General features: G+C 38.7%; 1 protein-coding gene across 1 annotated transcript in view; it reads right to left on the bottom strand.

Moving 5' to 3' along the window:
• Positions 1 to 2584: 2584 nt before the first annotated feature.
• LOC135475813 (zinc finger protein 574-like) overlaps positions 2585 to 22212 on the bottom strand; it is a 70839-nt gene continuing 51211 nt past the window's right edge. Inside the window, exon 9 of the mRNA XM_064755753.1 lies at positions 2585 to 2658. The gene's annotated coding sequence lies outside the window, so the exon portion shown is untranslated. The remainder of the gene's footprint in view (positions 2659 to 22212) is intronic.

The raw sequence follows: 22212 nt of genomic DNA, 5'->3' as shown, positions 1-22212 counted from the left end.
TTACATGCCCCTTTCATCTTATCTACGTACATGTATATGAGCGGTCTAATAACTTAACAGCCTTAAACAATAAATAAAAATTGGACAATGTGTGTTGATATGATTGGATTGGCAATTCCTGTTCATCAATTTGAATTAAAAGTTTCCCAATCAACATCAAGAACTCATTACCTTATTAACTAAGCCAATATACAGTGCTGACAACTAAAATTGGTTTTATGTAAGATACCCTAATGTGTGCACATGTGTGTATGCCTCAAAGCCACTCTCGGCAAATTATTTTGCCAAAATAGAAAAAAAAATCTTAAGGATAATTAATCTATGTTATACATGACTTTCTCTTTTTTCTTTTTTTTTTTATAGAAAAAAAAAAATGGATTTTTCCTACACATGAGATATGACCATTACCAGCAGAGCTATGAATTAAAGCTTTTCATAAACATCATCTTCTCTCGCGATTTACTCATTTGTTATGGATCTTTGGTTTCTTTACTTCGAACATCTCCATGAAAATCCTGTCAATGTTCGGATGAATAATATTTATAAAGATTTCGTATCGTGAGCGAAACTATCGGTTTTGATTGATTGAGGCATTTGGCTTAACACACATACAGTCTGTCCAGTGAGCCACTGATACATATCATGGGTGAGAAGCCATAAACCTATCCCAATGCTTAATGTCATTAAATTTCCATCAGGGTGGGCAAAATTGATGGCAAGAAATCCGCGACAAAAATATGAAATAATGTTGATACGGTAATTCAACATTTAGCCCGATCAAGTCGAGATGTTGACAGGTCACGACAATAAACTGTCACCTCCCTGGTCGATAATGGTCTCAGATGCCGTGTCTTATGAAATATGACAAGGTCATTTTTCTTCGCTCGCCGCCTGCACGGCAAATTGGACTTAATTTACGGGAGGAAAATGATAGGATCATGCTAGGAATTGATCAGGAGAATTGAAAGCCAGTGTTCTACATGGACATAGATCAAACGGAATTTACAGTCACAACGGGCCCCCTGTCAAGGGACATAACTGTCCAGTTATGACTAAATCTATTACAATCTTTCAGCCATTTATCATCATACGGGAGGCAATTCAAACAAAATCTAGAAGAGATGTGACAAAGGACGCCATTGGCTGGTCAATTCACCATGAGAAAGCTACATACAGATACATGCAGCCTTAAAGCTAATTAACTGGGTCCTTGGTGATGGATATAAATATCTTTGACTACAAGCCATTCTGTACAGGTAGCTGTCATTATTGGACGGCTTCAAACAGCCAATAATTTCAGCTTCAGCGATCTGAATCATAAATGCTCATAAATAAATCGCAAACTGTCATACCATAAAACGTAATGGCTATCACTGCGGTTATTACAGATCAAAAGAAATGTGCCTTTATTGGCAAATGATAAAATAAATAGAAATAATAGCTATGGGAAACCAATATGGGATGATCATTAAAAGCACAACAAATAAAAGACAAGACATACAAAAGCATATTATATTTCATCACGTGATAGTGCAGACCTATCATTAAACAAAAATGCCACATCATTTTTCATTACCTGTACTGAAGGCTTCTAGCAAAACAATGGCAGGGATTAAACTCTGGCCCAATGTTTGATGCAAATATAATTTACAGACGATTTATTACAGAGCACCATAGGGATTTCACAATTGCTGATTTATGTTGAGTAATGCTATCCAGCGTGTGTACGCGTTGATTAGAGAATAATTTTACAAACACTGATATCACTAGCAAATAATGACATATCTCTGAAGCAAAGGCTGGCCAATCAGAAAAACAAAGACTTCGCAAAAGGGTGTTCGTATAATGGATGTAATATAACTTCACACCTTTGGCGTGACATTGGTGATTAAGAATAGGTAGAATTTAGCAGCATTTGATGCCGACAGTATATATCACACAAAAGACTGACAACTGCATGGGTCCAACACTATCAAGCTCTAAACAGATAATGCACATTCTTTAATTGTATCTAAGCTGGCAAATTGTATCACTTTCTTATATTTGTTTATCTATTGAGCTGTGGTCCCATTGTGATTTACAAAACATGCATGTCATTTTAGGTCACACATGTAGGTAAAATACCTGTTAAGTCTACAGGAGAATTACAGTAAGCTGTTCTTTATTATACTGGACATAAATCTTAATAAACTTTTCAACAGTAGGAAAATGTGGCTTCAACAATGCCTGGTTCTAACTTAAAAGCTAAAAGTAAATGATTCAATGTAAATGAAGACTACAAGAGGCGAATCTGCATTACATTAAAATCTGCAAGATCATGAAGCCTAGCTGAGAGTGAAATGTGCGTGTCATGAGTATTCTCTTAGCGTTTTCCAAGCACGGTTAGCATATTTCCTGAGAACATGGCAAGGCTGTTTCCAGTTTCCTTTCCCTGCCACTTGGCCATCGCCAGTTTGCACCTAGGCGCACGAGCGAGCTGTTTAATAATTCAGAAATATCATAGCTGAGCCAGACTTGGAGGAAAGGTTAGCTGGAGGTTCAGATGAGGAATGTTCTGTTTCCCTATATCCTCTTCTAATCCAGCGCGGTTTGCATTATTTATCCCTGATGACCATTTTGGTGCAATATGAGGATTTCATTGTCACATGTTCTGCAGCTCTGTCACGATAAATCAACAAAAACACCCTGATTAATTGTCAACAGGTGAAAAATACATTTGACAGAGTGTTCTGTTCAAGCTACAAGACACAACTCAACCAAAATCGACAAAATATTTTTCAAGATAAACAAGAACAAAAAATCTCTTAAAACTTAATTTCTCCAAGCAACTCTGACTCAAGTTAAGGGTACTCTATAAAGCTAATAAAGCCCCTTGCAATTTGCTGGCGTATGGGTTTACTGCATGAAAATATGAAAACAAAACCCCCTATTTTAGATTTGATCAGGTTTGCAGGTCAGCATGATTTGTGTTCTAAGTAAACCAGGTACACATGTAAGCATTACGTAAACCAGGTGGAAGTGTCATTCGGTACACATGTCAGCATTAAGTAAACCAGGCGGAAGTGTCATTCGGTACACATGTCAGCATTAAGTAAACCAGGCGGAAGTGTCATTCGGTACACATGTAAGCATTAAGTAAACCAGGCGGAAGTGTCCTTGGGTACACATGTAAGCATTAAGCAAACCAGGCGGAAGTGTCCTGGGGTACACATGTAAGCATTAGGCACGTTACATAATGCTCTCATACAACACATTACATAATGCTCTTATACACCTGTCACTCGTGTTCTAAATTTGAGTCTGCCTGTTTTTGTTTCAGTTTCTCCATCACTAAGTTAATAATGATGTCCTGTGTTAACTAAGTGTTTCACCAATTTATCTACTTACATGTAGTTGTGTGATTTGAACACAACAAAATTTGAACCTGTTTTGTCTCTATGTTCGGACCTGGTTATCTCATTAGGAAAGTTCAAAGATGTGAATTGCTTGATCTTTAATCTATTGAATTTGGAGATTAAAGTTCTCCAGTACAGAAATGAATGGTGCCTTACTAACACCTTTTCCACTGACCGAAATATCAAGGTTCATGCACCCAGACTGAAAACCTCTGGAAACGTTAGATCAGACTTCCTTAGGCCATCATTTAAACATCATACTGTCAATCACTATGTATGTATATGCAATGTTTATTTATCTGATTGGTATTTTTGTTTTAAACATACCCTAATTCTTCTAATTTCTGGGATGTCTGGTTTGCTCTTTTTAACCAATATACAGGCAATTCCAGCAGGAATATTTAGTTTCTTTTTTTTTTCACATCGTAGGTACATCTAATGACCAACATGTTCACATCTTCACTTTCCAAAAAAACTGAGAGAAAAATGTTTTCATCGCTTTCAGCACTACTTATATCTGTCCAAAATATTAGACGAAATAGGGTACATTATTTGGGTCACGGAACAAAAGTAAGCACAATACTTATATAACTGCTCTGTGTACATATGTGGAGGCAACTGGTTTACAATAACTTAACTAATGGGAAGAAAACTATATATATTTAACTGACTTAGCTGTAGGGGAGTATAAAGTGTGTCGGCCATCACATAATTTACATTAAAATATATAAAGACATTCCAAAGAGTTTTCCTCTTAAATGACAGCAGTCAGGTTTATGAGTGGACAAACAAATGCTTGAAAGTAAAGCACTGCCCTTAAAAGGGCAGCTAGAATAGCCTATCCTGGATTTGAACACATGACCTCACTGATCAAGGGCCTGAGAGTCACAGTGAGCCAGCACCTTGAGCCTGAGTTTATATGCAAAATTATGGTACAGAGGCAGTTACTGAACATGAAAATCACGGAATTGGAGTCTGTGTTTTGATTGGTCCATCAATAGACAGTAATATTTCCCAGTTGGCCACATGTCAATCATGTCGCAGATGATATGATATGGCCATTACGCCTGTCTGTCAATTTGTAAGTGACTGCCCGTGTGGAATAGATATCACATATTCATAACCAGCATAAACAGAAATTGACAGGGATTTGGGAGAGGCTCAGGAAAGGCCTAGTATTACAAAGGACAACCAGTAGCCAATAAGAAGCATATAAGCCAATAAATTCGGCTTTCTGCTGGTGATATGATGAGATAAAAGTAAAGCCATTGACACGGGGACGTCTTCATTACAGCTAGGAGTCAGATGAGCTGTCTCCTGGGAACCATTACCTCGCCCCAACAGCCCCCATCTTGATTAGCTCTGTTGGACGTTCACCCAGCGTCTCATCTTTCCTTTGAAACACAGCCCAGACATCCTCATGAAATCATATTTACCAATTTTTCACAGTGATGCATCTCCCGAGTTGGCCTTACGCGGCGTGATAACATAAATCATGGGGTCACTGAATAAGTATTACAGGCGCTTGGCCCCTCTGACGCCCCGGGCCACTCGAGCGACTTGCCCTTTCTTATCAATAGATGGAAATGGCGTTACCCCCAAAGCACCGCGCACTACATTAATTCTCTCTTTCTCCCCTAGCGGCCTGTCCTTCATCCCCGAAACCTCTCGTCATTTTTACACAACTCTAGTTCCGTATTAATCTTCTTCGCGCAGGCCAAAGATTAAACTATCCAACACGATCATTTTTCATGTTTAACCTTTCATCGCGCAGGGCATCTCTCGTAAATTCCCAGTCAATCTCGCAGCCGATTGTGTTTGCTCGTCGCTTATATTTCATAAAGAAATCAACGATACGTAGCAATTACCCGTCTATCAAAGCGCCCTCTGGGAGCCACATATCACTGCAATAGTCAACGTGATTGATGTTCTATTTTCGCTTCATCTCTTTTGCTCGCTCTTGCTTCATAATCAAAGAAGATCTCTCTCTGGGCTTAACCCTCAGATATCACGTACAAATAATACATTACATTGGTCGCTCTTTCATTGGCCCAGCAACCTCCAGCATTAGGAACGCTAAATTAGGAAAATGGGTATTTTATTCGCTTTATTATGAAGCCAATTACTTCAAAAACATGCATAGCAATATATTATTGTGTATGGTAACAACGTACCTGTATTTATTATATTTAATGGTGAATTTACCTGGAATTTGGAGGCCAAGTGGTCAACATTCCTGATCTGACATCACTGAAAATCAGGGAGACAATTTCATTGAAACTTCATTAATACTTTGATGTTACAGTACATACTAATATCATTTACAAGTAAATGTATCAAAGCATTGGGAAAAGGGAAAAAAACACTTCCAACCCACATGAAAACACATGCATGTGGAAAACAATGTGACCCCTTTTTCAAGATCCATAAAACACTCTCAAAATAACCTAAAAACAACATGTAGCTTATAGTCCCAAGAGTTTGTAATAGGTATCCACATAAGGGGTCAAAAATTGACATCTTCTTTGCCTTTTTGCAGGCCTTTTTTTTCTATTGGGGAAGTAACAACCTGTTAAATGACAGCATCCCCTATTTTCAGCAGCTCCTGTTAATCACAAACCTACCAAATCTATCAGAAAACAAGATCCCCTTCAGAGCGGCCGAGCCAGACCCATAATCAATGAATCAATTACACATAAGTTGGCTTTGTGCATTTCTGCTGACACTGAAGCTGATGTGTTTGTCCTTCTGTCCTTTCTCCGCAATTGTCCACAATTTCTAAAGAGTGTGTAGACTGGACACTAAAGCATCAGAGGTCATTGCGTGGTAACCTGATGACCACTTAGGTTCACCAACTGACCTCCAATGTAAACAAGAGATCAGCGGCAAATGGTCAGAAAATATCTGTTATAGCACGCTTGGTGGCTGATCATGTTAAAGCTGAGACAATGGCTCACGGTCTACTTTGTATCAAGTATCACCTGCTAAGTTCACCTCAGCATTTGGTCAGAAGCACAGGAACTTTGCCATGTAGAATTGCAAATCAATATAGCCAGGACATCTTCAGCTGAATAGTTTCCGGTCTCTTTCTTTTGATATTTGCATCTTAATGGAAGGAAAGCCTTCAAAAGATTGCTTCATTTTCATCGTTATTGATGACATGCAAGGAATACTACCCGCATGAGAATATTTTACCAGAGAATAGGATATTCCCTCAGAATTTTAAAGCAGACAAAAAACATTTCTAATGGGATAAAACATGTCCATAAAACCTCATCAATCCATCTGATGAAACTAAACCAAATCAAATAACAGATATTCTTTCCATAGAGCAAATGAAAACAGGGGAAAAGATGGATTTATTTGCTGGGAGAAAAGACAGCGTGTAAAAAGAGACACCTCGCGTGACAAAGTCTTATTGAAGTCAAACCATAGAGACCAGCAAGAAGAAAGGCTTCCTTTATTACCTTCATATCAGAAGAGCACCAGAGTTTGACTCAAGAGCTCTACATGGCTGTTCTCACCTTTCAAATTTCTATGGCAGAAATGCTTGCAGAACCATGAACTGATCAAAAGTTACGCGAAAACGAAATAAAAATAACAGTTCCCACACAGTTCCTTGTGTATGAGTTTGTCAAGAGCATTAATTAATCACGAGAGAAAAAGTCTAATCGTAATTCGAGTTATCGACATTTTTCTCCTTTTTCTTTGGGGTCCTCTATCATAATCAGACTGGCATTTCCCAGGTTAAATAAAAGGCCAGCAGATCAAGTTGATTTTCTGCACGGAACAATGCAGGTTGAACCGGCCTGGTGGACACCAATGGCAAATTATTACCACATTATTAATGCATGCGAAAACACTGCTCGCTTGACGAGCAAAACAAAACAAAAAAGAAAGAATAAAGAAAAAAGCAAAAGCCGATTAATTGTGCAATATGAGGCTACAGAGAGGTCTACTCTATCATTGTTGGGAGGCAGAGACATGAAAGACGAGTATTTACACGCGCTTGACACGTCACCCAGTAATGCTTCATTACATCTCCCTTGCTCTTTTGTGCACTATTGACCCACAGAGCAAATTTTTTGCCACCTTTATGAAATCTGACAACTGCTCTAAAGCGGAAAGTCGACAACCGTCACTTTCGCTGCCGAGGCTCCCGTTTGATCCGTTCTTGCTTCGTAATATCGTATCATCCCATAAGCCATTGACTTTTGCCATGAAGGGCACTTGAAGGTCTCCTCGTTCAACAGTCAAGCGAGGCTCTTCCGGAAAGACATATTTATCGACCAAAGCCTCACTACAGGTGAGCGAACAGGATCGAGTGTCACTTTTATTACGGGGTCGCCCTGTGTCTAGTCATTAACAGGCTACAGGATATCCGAGTTCCTCTTGCAGGTTAAAAATGTATTTGATTCCTGAGGAATATTTTGACAAAAGACACTCTTTGATTAGCTTCTGAGGGATTATCGCTGAAGCAGAATGTTTATTTACATGATAAATGGCACCATATGATGACTGTGATCCCGCCAAGACCATGGTCCAAAGCTTACTGAACTATAAACAGTCATTGACCACTACAAAGCTCCATCACCTGTATGGATTATAAAATCAACAAGAAATATCGGGAGAAAAAAGAGAATCAAGTTGTTCTGCAGTCAAATAAAGGCTAAGTGGAACAGGGTGGATCAAAGGTTAGAACAATTCAACAATAGGGGCCTCAACTTGATGACAATAATGATAGATCAAAGCCTTGTCAACTTCAAAACATATTCTAAAAAAGGTGCATTTGCATACTTCGGGAATACTGTAGCTGCAGGTAGAAATATCCTGTCTAAACAGAGACTTGAGTTAAATGCCAGTCAGTGTGATGTCTTCAGTGTGAGCGAGATTTAATTTCCCCCCAAAGAATTATTACCCTCTGGCTTTTGCCTGAATGCATGTTACATAAAAGAGGGTATTTCTGGTGACACATCCTGGCAAGAAAAAGTATAAAAAGTAAACTTTGTGAAAGATGCTGAGCCATGATGGATGATTAATCAGGACAATCACATCACATTGTTTCTTTCTGCATTTTTTGTTTTTCCTTTCGAAAAATTCTTTTATAGGGTGATCTCAAATTGTAATTTTCAAATCTCAAAAATTAAAGGTTGGATAAAATTGGGAAGAAGGTCGTGTATGGGTCTCCAAAGGTTTAATTGATAGTTTAGTGGGAAGAATCTGTACCAGCTCAATTAAAGCACAAGGCAATCGTGGACGCTTCTGTCTGAGCACTGTCTAGAGAATTTCACCCTTCCTGGCAACTAAAAAGGGGCACAGTAACAGATAGGAACCTTCTGGCTTTGGTCTGCACTGGAAGTCTCTTGCACCAAAATATGGGTGAGTTCAGATCCATCACCAGGGCCCTTGTGAATGTGAAAACAAATGAACAAGAGAAAAGACGGTTCACTCGCAAAGCAAATCAATCACTGCAAGATTTATTCTTCCGAACTTCCACACCTCTCCCACCCAACTAGCCCCAGTTTTCTTCAATCAACAGCACAAATGATTTGAAACAAGTTTTGATCAGCTTGCTGTCATGATTTTACTTTCTTGGGGCTTGTGCCACTTTCTTTTGGTCCAGCAGATAAATTTACACAAAATGTCACTTTATGGTGAGAAGTTCAACAGTCAAAAATGTTCGCTTTGCTACTCCTGCCGACATTTGAAAGGTTTCATTTGCACTGGAAGGGAGGCTGGAATGTAGGTTTATTGGCTCAGCTGTACCCTCATATGGACTTTCACATCGGCATTGAGCACCTCTTGGAAATTCATGACTCTGCCAGCCAACAAATCAAACGTCTTGCAATTCACCAATATCGCGTCAGCCCAGCACTCGACCATATTTACACTTCTGTAATATGAGCACCATACAATTCTAAGGGTTTCATCTCGTTTTGTTTGCCAGGATTACTGTCATTCTGCCAAAATTTCACTTCTAGAACTTTACGCACATTAATTCAACAATGAGCCAAGGTCAATAACACTTTCATTAAAACTAATTAAAACAATTAATACATGTTTTATCCATTCAGGTTGCATGTCTCGCTGAAGAATAACCTCATATGTTTTACTTCACTGTTCTTGAAATCAACAAAACTTTTTAAACAATAAAAGTAATCTGTGACAATACATCCAATGCAAATTTTCTTTAAAGCATCAATACATTACATTTGCTAAAATGACACAAACTTTTGTTTATACATACATGAAAGTCATTTGGACATTTCATTTAACATGATCAGGTTACTATCATATGATTTTGTTACAGCTCAGAGTCAATCTTCAAAAAGATCCTCTGCATGTTGCATAATGAGAAAATGAAACTATAAATATGTATATATGTAATATCTAAATTATTTCAAACACCTAAACTATTCACAAACATGTAAAGTTGTGAATGAATGTCTAATGTAATGTCGGTGTTGCTTTATTTCACAGTCTCATTAAGTGTTACCAGAGCTCAAAGTCCTCTACTCAAGACATCAACTCACAGATTTAAATCCTGAAGACATGTGCAAAAGTAATGTAGTATCAGGACATATCTCATGTCACATGTCACCCTGGGGACCAATCAGTACCCTGATTGCAGCAGAAAAAGAGAAATAAAAGAATATAACTCTCTGCAAAAAAGGCGAGTGTCTTAAGCGATGGTATGGCTTTGTCCGGCCAGCTGACAGACAGTGCACCTGCTTAGGCTGGGACTTTGACAATTATACATCATCCTCATCTATAATTGAAAATGTGATCAATTTTTGTCGCCATGATATTGTAAAGGGAGATCACCCTGTGACAGGTAAAATCCATATTATCCGTCTTTCCCCACTATACATCCATCATAATTACGCTGGTTTGGTTGGCTGTGTGTACGTGAAGCGAGATTACGAAAGATGACTCTTCCGAGGGAAAGGCTTGTCCCGGGCCAGACTGCCTGCCAAAGCCCCCCATAAATCATGGACAGCCAATCACAACAGCTCTCTCTCTCATCCATGGCTTCCAACTTCAGATAACGTATTCCCGACAGTTATCTTTTGGTAATAAGGTCCATTTCCCAGGTCGTCCGTTTTCCCCCCATCTCAACATTTTCCATGCCTTACATCAGACACTGCGCTAATGGCATGACAAATGGTTGGCTAAATCTTCAGTTTTCACCAAATACATCATCTTTTCTCAGAGGGATATGAAGTCAGGATATCCCCCACAAACCTTACAAAGTGTTCAGAGACTATTCATTTTTCATTTGTGTTTCTCATCTCTCTCCTGGTCCACAACTGTCACCTGATTTATGCAAGCTCTGCCTGTAAAATGTTGAAGCCTATGTTGTATGTGCTCCAAAACTTTGTTTGAGAAAGTGCCATTTTAGCGGCAAATAAAAATGATAAAATACTACTTCAGTGACTCACTTTTTTCCAGTAGGATTTACCTTTCATCTTACCTTTCTAAACACCCGAATAACATGCATGTAGGTATGGAGAAAGCACAAATGATTAATAAGCATGATGTATTGTAAAATATCCCTAATCTGCTATCATACATGTCAAATTTAAGAGTCTGGTAAATTTGCACTTTACAAAGTTGTAATGTCTACTGGACTCAATTAAATTTATTAAAATGCACAATGTGTCCAAATGTACAGGAAAAGATTTTCTAAATTATTGAAGTCACTTTCATTTTTTTCCAAGTTTTTATCATTTCTTCACTGGACAGAAAATAAAATAATGAATGAATAAATGATTATGGCTTTCTCAGTATTACAGCTAAATTGTGGCAGCCAATGTAGAGAAACAAAACATGTTTAATCATGCAGCAATGTAAACCTATGTATCAATAACTAGTTAACAGTTTTACTTAGCAATTCCTTATCTTTTGGCATTGTTGTGAAGTACAGCCTGCAGACATTAAACTAGCCTCAGGAAGGGAACAGTGAGTGTGATTTCACACGTGTCGCTATTTCATTTATTAGCTGTACTAACGCCACTGTACACTGTTTGGCAATGTATGTTTGCTAAGCAGAAGACAATTACATTGTAGCATTTTTTGTACAGCTCTGACAGTAGGTTATTGGGCTTCAATTGGATTGAGAGTCCTGCCGATGCAGCTCTGGACAATATTTCCACAGTGGGGAGGGGAAAAACTTGGCTGGCTCATCGCCAAGACAACGAGCAGATTAAGACATTGAACTGGTGGAAAGGACCAATGATAAGTTTGACAGAAAATTGTGGCCGAACTTCACCGCATGATGAGGCGCCGCAGACACCAGAGAAATCTAACGAAGATGGATTGGACTGTGAGATGCATACTGATCTAACAAACATGAAATCTTCAAACGATTCCTTCACTCGGCTGTTTCCAGCCAAAGCTACCCAGCTCTGTTGTCCACAGACGCAGCGCAGATATGAAAATTGTGAGATTGGGGGTATTTGATTGGGTTGGCTGCATCAGTGTCAAGAGGGTCCCGGTGGAACGTAAAGGTGGGAAGATATTGCATCTGGGCTATTACGGCCAGTAATGGGGCAGTCGTGTAGGGCTATGATTGATAGTGGCTTTGTTTTGATAAACTTGATAAAGTCGGCCCTGAGCTGGATAAGGGACCCCCGACACCCCTGCAAACAAGCAGAAAAAGACTTAAAGAAATCTTTCCAATTTCCTGCTCATGCCACATTGGAATTTGTCGACCAAAACTGTAAAACGTAGGTGGACCATTTGGGCCGCCGTACAACAAAGTGAGAGCGGGTAGGCTGGAGATATCATTGACTTGACATCCCTGTCTGCACATGATTAACAGCGGATTGTGGCACTGAGCACCTATAATCTATGATAAGACAGAAAATAATGCAGTGATATTATGAATAATCTCCTCTGGGAGTAAGTGTGATGACCCAAAGGAGATAGAATCGGGAAGAGTGAGCTGATTTCTGGTTGAGGACGGGATATGCAATCCTCATCTCCTCCGTATTTCCCCACCGGACCTCTGTCTCTCATCGCCTCTAATGATGGTCACCAGCTCATGATGAAATCAGCAAAAACACCATACGCCTTAAACCACCTGAAGAGGCAGCATTTTCCCTGATCATCTTATCAAAAGGCAATGAAATAACAACACAAAGTTGAAACTTGGGAACTACATGTAAATTCAAGATGGCTTGATTCCCCTCTAGATTACAAAGATACTTTCAGCAAGCTGTCCTTCATAGAGGGCTTAGGTCGAAGAGCAGACTAAATCTGACTGTATGTATGAGAGGTGAAGTGGAAAGAGAGACCTCTTGTCACCTTTTGTCGTCTTAATATCCTCCAAAGTCGACAGACTGTCAGCACTTGCATCTCAGCCCATGGGCAAAAACCAGCACAATAGGCAATAAGGGGCTCCTCTGGGGAGGTCATAGATGGCTTATCTTGTATCAACACACAGCCTTTGTGCAGCTGTCATGTTTGTGTGAGAAATATTATTGATGGGGCCTGTTAACGCTGGCGCAATGTGCTGATCACAGTGGAAGACACACGGCACCAATTCTCATCCATACAGTCCGACTAAAAGTCACACCTGGATATCATGAACATAACAGATATCTCGGTGACATAATTCTATGTCACCGAGTTCTAATTTGTGTACGTAATTACACAAATCATGACCGTAAACACTAGGTTCATGGTTGGCATGTGTACATGAACACCTGTCATTCAACTCTGGATAATTACAATACACACTATAAACATATCACCTAATTAGATGGGAGCGAGATTAACATGTGATCCATGATTGATGAATTACGTTTGAACAGTTTTACATCAGCAAACATTAATACAAATAAAATTCTAAGATAAGCTGGCAGCATAAGGAAGCTTCAGGATGACTTCACTAGACAGTAACATTATAACTAACTTCCTGCCTTGATTTCATGGGTGAGATCTTGGATTAAAATATTTCTACACACTTTTTATTATGTTGCAATGAATTCTATAAATAGTACAGCAGCTAACTACAACAACAATCAATGCAGTCATACTTTCCATGCTGCCTCACTGAAATGCAATGCTGCAAAACAACAGGCATCTAATGCCCCGGCTTGTCACTATATACCGCTGTGTGATTGACTTCCTCTAGTTTACACTCAATGCCAAGTCAGAAAATGCACCAGTTAGACTCGACCGCAACACTATATGAAGTAAAGAATGAATGATTATGGGTTACCGCCACATCGGCAATGTTTCAGCCATACTGCAGCAAATGAAGTAAAGAGGGTATGATATTCTGAATTACACTGATTTACAGAAACATAATTTTCTCGATTTCATCCAGCAAATGAAATAATTGTACAACTACGAGCAACATGCCCTTCAAGAATATGTCTTTATTATCCAATAAAGGCCTGGGTGGTCTGATAGTCAATAATCGCCGCACTCTCTGGGAATCTGGGTGTAAAGAACATGTGAAGTCAAGAAAAAAACTAACTGCCTTCCACGCCAGTGAAGAAATATTTGACTTTTGAGTGAACAATAGTAATCTATATTCATCAGGGCGCTGGCCATTGTTAGTGCCTTTCAGCGCATGATTAATAGCCCAAGTTTGCTCTCCGTCAATACGTCCAGCGAACCGAAAACAATTTCCCAGTTATGTGGACAAATGATTGACAGTCCTTCAGAAGTATCGGCCATATGGCAGTCTATGATTGACATTCATAGCAACGCCTTGCCAGCAAATTTTCATTGGCTGAGACATGTTAAACTCCTACATGTGCATGAAGGAGTCACCCTGCTGAAAAATAAGCACCTCTCTAACACCTACATGCACACAGAAAAAAAAAAGAAAGAAAGATTGCTTCTAAGGATATTAATGTTAACAGCTACAATTACATGTAAGTACTGATGTTTGGAGCAAATGATAAACATGACTGCGGAATCATTTGACAATCAATCTAGCCGTATGATAAGACTTTCCCAACTTTTTCAGCTCTTCTTGTTATATTCTTAGTAATTAAAATGTATGAGCATAATTTGCACAAAAATTTCAACCGTGCTTTACACAGAAAACTTTTTGGGTAACATTCATGCCTTACCATTACCAGACTGAAGAATTCTATTCTTATTTTTTTCTTATTAAGCTGAAACGTACATGTTGCAGAGCGAGGCTAAAACCATGAAGAGCATGGCTAAAACCATACGGAGCACGGCTAAAACCCTGCAAAGCAATGAGGAAACTGCCACACCTATTCATAACCATGGAAATTTCTCCACAACCACAATTTGTCAGCTTGAGCCATACGACGGGCTTTTACCATTTTGTCACCCAAAGTCTGATTTGAACTAGGAACCCATTGCTGTGTGCGACTATACCAGCTTTTCCACTGCTAACAATATTCGGGTGCACCAAAGAAAAACATACCACCACAATTCCACAGAAACAATGTACAACAAAAAAGCTGCTGTGCATGCATCATAAATATACAGACATAGTCCAGACATACATGTACACATCTGTATATAATGAAGGATGCTGACATTTGCACAGGAGAACAATAGAAAATGAATAATTGTTGAGCGCTGCCCCGAGATAATTATGACATATAATAAATATGAGAAAATTGCTGCGGCCAGCAAATAGAGGGAGGAATTATGCAGATCTAAGGTGGTTACAATTGTAAAAATGTAGGTCTCTGACCCGCTGGTATGCGACAACAATGGCAAGGAGCAATTATTGCATAAGTTTATGTGCTGATGAAAAGGTTATAAAAGCAGCCTGGGAGATTTCCATTAGGGGTATCAGTCTCCGTTACAAACAGAGAATTAAGCGTGGCAGAGAAAGAAATTATTACATGGTGCCACTGGACAGTGGTGAAATGATAAATTACATATAATCAAGCCAAATATTGTTGATGACATCGTCGTTGTTGGCCACAGGTCACAACTGTTTGGCATTTTCCCCCTCAAATTATTGCGATATTTGCAGAGTGTTTGCTGAAGTAATAAAACCAATTTGCTCAATTCTAACCATCCCATTGTGGCATACGGGTGATCATAAAGAGAGCTGGTAAGACAAAAAAACAGATGAGATGTTCACTGGCAATATATCCGTAATTTACGTCAGTACCATGTGCAAGGACGACTCAAAAAGTAAATTAACAACTAATTCTTTTGGCGCCTCGGCCAGCTAGAAAATAATTTATGAAACATGTAACCATGTTAGCTGAGGAAAAATTTAGCCTTGACGAGGGATATGTCAAAATACGAGAGACAAAGGTATGCAAATTTAATCAGTAATTTTTCATGGCTGGATGAGATGTGTGCCTGTCACAGCGAGTTGCTGCAAAGATTCTTTGGCAGAATAATGTACGGTGTTGTGGTGTCACCCATAAACTATTAGCCTAATAAAACTAAAAAAAAAAAAAAAACATATCATGACAAATTCTGCAATGAACTGTGTGCAGAGAGCCTGAATCATAAACAGTGCCCATACTGACACAACCTCAAAGTTCAAATACCCTAGCCTGAGTTTGTATGAAAGAGCTTCAAAGTTGATTGACATACTTTTCTGCAAAATGGCAAGCACATACATGTATGTTACAACATGAATATCAGTAAATCATAGGCTTAAACCAAAATGTTATACACCTAACTCATTTGCATATCAATACACTGATCCTGAGTTATAGCCCCTCTGTGCTCTCCAAAGTCAGGGACAAAAAAGGCATGGAAAAGCATCATCATCATCATCATCATAAGTAAATAACCTTATCCATCCTTTTGATTAAGAAAGACCACTAGATTTACCTCTAATGGTGAAATGTAGCCACATATGTTCCAAATGTAAAGCATACAACATTGACAAATCAATAGATACTAACTAGCATGTACATATAGTTCTACACAAATCCAAACACAGATATTTGGGGGTTTGGGATTGCTAAAATGGTCCCATTTCCCCCTGATCAGTCTCCATTCACATCCCGTTAAGACACCATTCACAATTTCACATCCTGTCAAGACACCATTCACATCCTGTCAAGACAAAATTCACAATTTCACATCCTTTCAAGACACCATTCACAATTTCACATCCTGTCAAGACACCATTCACATCCTGTCAAGACACCATTCACAATTTCACATCCTGTCAAGACACCATTCACATCCAGTCAAGACACCTTTCACATCCTGTCTAGACACCATTCACAATTTCACATCCTGTGAATTCACAAAGCTGTGGGTTGTTTTCTTGCATCATACAACCTATCAGCATTTAACAGACTTAACATATCACATGCTGACCAGTAAAGTGACAGAGAAATTACAGTATATCACACACTGAAGAACAGCTTGGACCAAAATTACTACAGGTATTCAAATGAGGCCTATTCTTAAGGTGGGTGAAATCTGTAATGACTGTATTTCATCTGAAGTTTAGCAATTTTCAAGTGACACATTTTGCTTGATTCTGGCCAATTCATCCACCTCATAAATCTAGACAGGACTTTTTAGTGAAGTTTAATTAGGATCTTGTCATAAGAACTGATTAATTCTTCAACCTAATACAATGAATCCTGCCATGATACTAACCACGATAAACAGACCATGCTGCTTCACAGTTTGACATAGCTATCCATGCAAACACACACATTTTTACAGAGCTAGTGTACAATACAATTATATCTACATGCTTGTCTAAGGGATAAATAAAACACTTTCAGGCGATACAGGCATATGGAAACTTTCCAGCCCTTGAGTTTTCCGCGTCATGTTTTCAAGACTAACTGCACACAGATCCGTGTTTTAATTAAGAATTAGTAATGAGATAGCACTTCAACCCATGCTTTGAATAATTCAAGTTCCTAGACTGGGCCACTGGGTATATCTTTGGTACACTAACTCTACGCCTTGGGACCAATCAAATTCATTCCGTAAACTGATTATGGATCAACGTACCGAAAAACCGGCGCGGCATGATACCAAAGTATCACAAAGGAAGCTTATGACCAGATGTGGGAACCAAACCATGATGATACAATATTAACACCATGTCCTTAACAACATGGAGATTAATCAAGGTGCTAGACTAAGTCTTTACCAGGTCCTTCAGCCCAAGGGAACAAACTGCACTTTACACTCCAATGATTACCTTTTAATCCACCTGCTAATTTAACTCTTCCTTTGTTTCCACAACATATTCGTACAGCATTCGAAAAATGGAGCGTCAAAATTTGCTAGAGCTTTGTTATACTGTTTCAGCACTTGCAAAGCTCATTTGCTTGTCCGGCATGCTTGCAAGCACTTTAATGGGTTTTTTTTTTTAACTGCCATTCTTAACAGCACACCCAAGAATTGTTCACTTGTACAATGAGCCATCAATTTCACAGGTTCACGAAACCAAGGATGCCTGGAGTAAACCACAAGCCTTTAGCAAGATACTGACAAGCTTTCCCACAATTTTATGCAGTATAAATTCTAGATATATGTTCAAGTCTCTACCTAATCTAGTATACAGAGGGCTGTTGATGATTAAAGACATGTCAAGTACATGTTCAGACACAAAGTGATTTAAGTTACATTTTACTTTTCGCTTGTGTTGATCTTGTATCACACCAACTTCCATGTCTATGAAAGCTCAAACAGTACTTGAACTTTTACATCCCTTCAGTCGAAACATTCACTCGGGCACATAGCAATAAATGTAGTAAAATCACCCCATTCTGCTAATGACCAGGATGTACCTGCATGTATTACAACACTTATGAGACAGTACAGAGTGCTCTGCCCTTGTCTTGTTGCACATGATCTTGACCACGTCTGAAATAACGTCTCAGTGTGTAGGTAATCTTTCCTGAGATTTTAAAATATTTACACCAAAGCCTCTGGGAAGATGTCCAAGTCTCGTCAAATATATCAATAATCCAAACATGTCCACGACACAAGGTGGCGGGTAAACCGCATGTAAAACATCCTACTTGACAGGGAGATAATATTTTCCCACGATTCCACAGCTGTTTCCACAATACCATAACCTATCTTGACCAATTAATCATTCTGAATCTTCATGACCTGTACTGTCCACACCAGCACCTATATTATTTTGATACTTTAAGGTTTAGAACTGCTGTACCTAAAAATGCACTTGTCACAGCCTTTGCATTTCAAAGGAAGGGTTAAATGACAAAGATCATGATAGTCTGCATTGCTTTCCAAAATTATAACAAATCTGCTCGGTAATTAAATATCTTATAACGTAAGTCTAGGAAGACTACCATACGGAAACAAAATTCCTTACTGCAGCCTCCGCTGACAATGTTCTCTCAACTACTTTGGCATAACTCCAGAATTTTAGCCTCTCTTTTTCTAAACAATGCATGCTCTGTAAACCTTCAAATGTTCATTACGTTTTTGTTATGTTAGCCACCATTACACAATGCTAGTTCATTATGTTTTTGTTATGTCAGCCACCATTACACAATGCTAATACATTATGTTTTTGTTATATCAGCCACCATTACAAACTGAAAGTACATTATGTTTTTGTTATGTCAGCCACCATTACAAGCCGCTAGTACATTATGTTTTTGTTATGTCAGCCACCATTACAAAATGCTAGTACATTATGTTTTTGTTATGACAGCCACCATTACAAAATGCTAGTACATTACGTTTTTGTTATGTCAGCCACCATTACAAAATGCTAGTACATTACGTTTTTGTTATGTCAGCCACCATTACAAAATGCTAGTACATTATGTTTTTGTTATATCAGCCACCATTACAAGCTGCTAGTACATTATGTTTTTGTTATGTCAGCCACCATTACAAGCCGCTAGTACATTATGTTTTTGTTATGTCAGCCACCATTACAAAATGCTAGTACATTATGTTTTTGTTATGACAGCCACCATTACAAGCTGCTAGTACATTATGTTTTTGTTATGTCAGCCACCATTACAAGCTGCTAGTACATTATGTTTTTGTTATGACAGCCACCATTACAAGCTGCTAGTACATTATGTTTTTGTTATGACAGCCACCATTACAAGCTGCTAGTACATTATTTTTTTGTTATGTCAGCCACCATTACAAGCTGCTAGTACATTATGTTTTTGTTATGACAGCCACCATTACAAGCTGCTAGTACATTACGTTTTTGTTATGTCAGCCACCATTACAAAATGCTAGTACATTATGTTTTTGTTATATCAGCCACCATTACAAGCTGCTAGTACATTACGTTTTTGTTATGTCAGCCACCATTACAAGCTGCTAGTACATTATTTTTTTGTTATGTCAGCCACCATTACAAGCTGCTAGTACATTATGTTTTTGTTATGACAGCCACCATTACAAGCTGCTAGTACATTATGTTTTTGTTATATCAGCCACCATTACAAGCTGCTAGTACATTATGTTTTTGTTATATCAGCCACCATTACAAGCTGCTAGTACATTACGTTTTTGTTATGTCAGCCACCATTACAAAATGCTAGTACATTATGTTTTTGTTATGACAGCCACCATTACAAGCTGCTAGTACATTATGTTTTTGTTATGTCAGCCACCATTACAAGCTGCTAGTACATTATGTTTTTGTTATGACAGCCACCATTACAAGCTGCTAGTACATTATGTTTTTGTTATGTCAGCCACCATTACAAGCTGCTAGTACATTATGTTTTTGTTATGTCAGCCACCATTACAAGCTGCTAGTACATTATGTTTTTGTTATGACAGCCACCATTACAAAATGCTAGTACATTATGTTTTTGTTTTATCAGCCACCATTACAAAATGCTAGTACATTATGTTTTTGTTATGACAGCCACCATTACAAGCTGCTAGTACATTATGTTTTTGTTATATCAGCCACCATTACAAGCTGCTAGTACATTATGTTTTTGTTATGTCAGCCACCATTACAAGCTGCTAGTACATTATGTTTTTGTTATGTCAGCCACCATTACAAGCTGCTAGTACATTATGTTTTTGTTATATCAGCCACCATTACAAGCTGCTAGTACATTATTTTTTTGTTATGTCAGCCACCATTACAAGCTGCTAGTACATTATGTTTTTGTTATGACAGCCACCATTACAAGCTGCTAGTACATTATGTTTTTGTAATGTCAGCCACCATTACACAATGCTAATACATTATACTTTTGTTTTATCATCCACCATTACAAAATGCTAATACATTATACTTTTGTTTTATCATCCACCATTACAAAATGCTAATACATTATACTTTTGTTTTATCAGCCACCATTACAAGCTGCTAGTACATTATGTTTTTGTTATGTCAGCCACCATTACAAAACGCTAATACATCATACTTTTGTTTTATCAGCCACCATTACAAGCTGCCAGTACATTATATTTTTGTTTTATCAGCCACCATGACAAACTGTAAGTACATTGTGTTTTTGTTATGTCATCCACCATTACAAAATGCTGGTACATTATGTTTTTGTTATATCAGCCACCATTACAAATGTAGATATTCCTAAACTGAAATGTACACATAGTGATCAGTATACAAGTACATTTTAACTGACACACACACACTGTTTTCACATTTTAAAGTATTATCACAATAGTAAAGCTGGCAAAAAATCCTGTTTAAGAAATGACCTCTGTATTATGAAGTCTGCTTTAGTCCTAAGAAATCTACTTTGTTATTCTTCATTAGGGAAGTCTTAAAACTCTTGGACTGGAAATAAAACAGATTCACGTGGCGATCTGCCATAAAGCATATGGACAAAAACTTCAGCAAGATAAGGAATTCGCAGCGATTTGATAGACGCTAACAATATGAGTGCTTTATTAAAACTCGAAGTGCCTCAGGTGTGTGGGATTTCCTCAAATGAGGCGCATTTTCACCGCAACACGCAGACCTTTAGTAATAACGCAGCAACACTGGAGGGAAAATTTCCTTGTACATCTCGGGTCCATAATTCTATTGAGCATTTGGAAATGACAACTGATTGCTTCGTGACTCCATTTATTCCAAACATGGGTGTGGATTATTTATCGCTATGGCGGCGTTTCTGTAATTTGCACCTTGGTCTGAGCCCGACGAGAGCCCTTTTGTGCCTGTGTTATTAATACTAGGCGGAATAAAGGCTCCCGCTATAAGAGTGAGGCACGAGTCATAACTCGCTAATATTATGGACGAGGATCAATTCTGGATTGGGGCAAGACGGCCAGCGGCACGACCTGCTGGCGGCTCAGATATGATCCGAGAGCGTAGATAGCTCTCCAGAGGGCTGCCTGTCATCGCGAGGCCTTCCCGATTGACTCGCCGACCCACGCCACCAAGTGTCAGCACCTTCACACCCTGGTGGCAAAAACCAAATTATGCATATAATCAGATGGCGCTGGCGTTTTCTGACAGCATACGCTACAGTTTTGAGTGGCCATTGCCAAGGCTAATGTCTCCCATTTGGGGAATATCCGCGCAAACCATATTACATTTTGCCCTCTCAACACTTACATATGACACCGGGGGCAGTGCCAAGTATGAAAAAATTGCATTTGGAGCTGGAGAAATCAGAAAATTATGGGTAAAAATACCCCAATAAATATCAGGGCAAGCGGAGTTAATCCAATTGTATGCAGCCAGTCTGGCAAATGATGGAATTTCTAAAGTATTATACACACATCTGATAACTACATAGCCGTTTAGTATGCCCATGGGGGGTTCTCCATGTGTAAATCTCTCACTGTTATATGCATCATTGCCTCCCCTTCACATAAAGCTAGATCAAATATCTCTAACCCATTACTCTACGGGCGATCACATGCTTCG

The sequence above is a fragment of the Liolophura sinensis genome, chromosome 9 (genome assembly GCF_032854445.1).
Source record: "Liolophura sinensis isolate JHLJ2023 chromosome 9, CUHK_Ljap_v2, whole genome shotgun sequence".
Lineage (NCBI taxonomy): Eukaryota > Metazoa > Mollusca > Polyplacophora > Chitonida > Chitonidae > Liolophura > Liolophura sinensis.
Note: the sequence above shows the minus strand (reverse complement) of the source record. Positions and strands in the feature narration are given on the sequence as shown.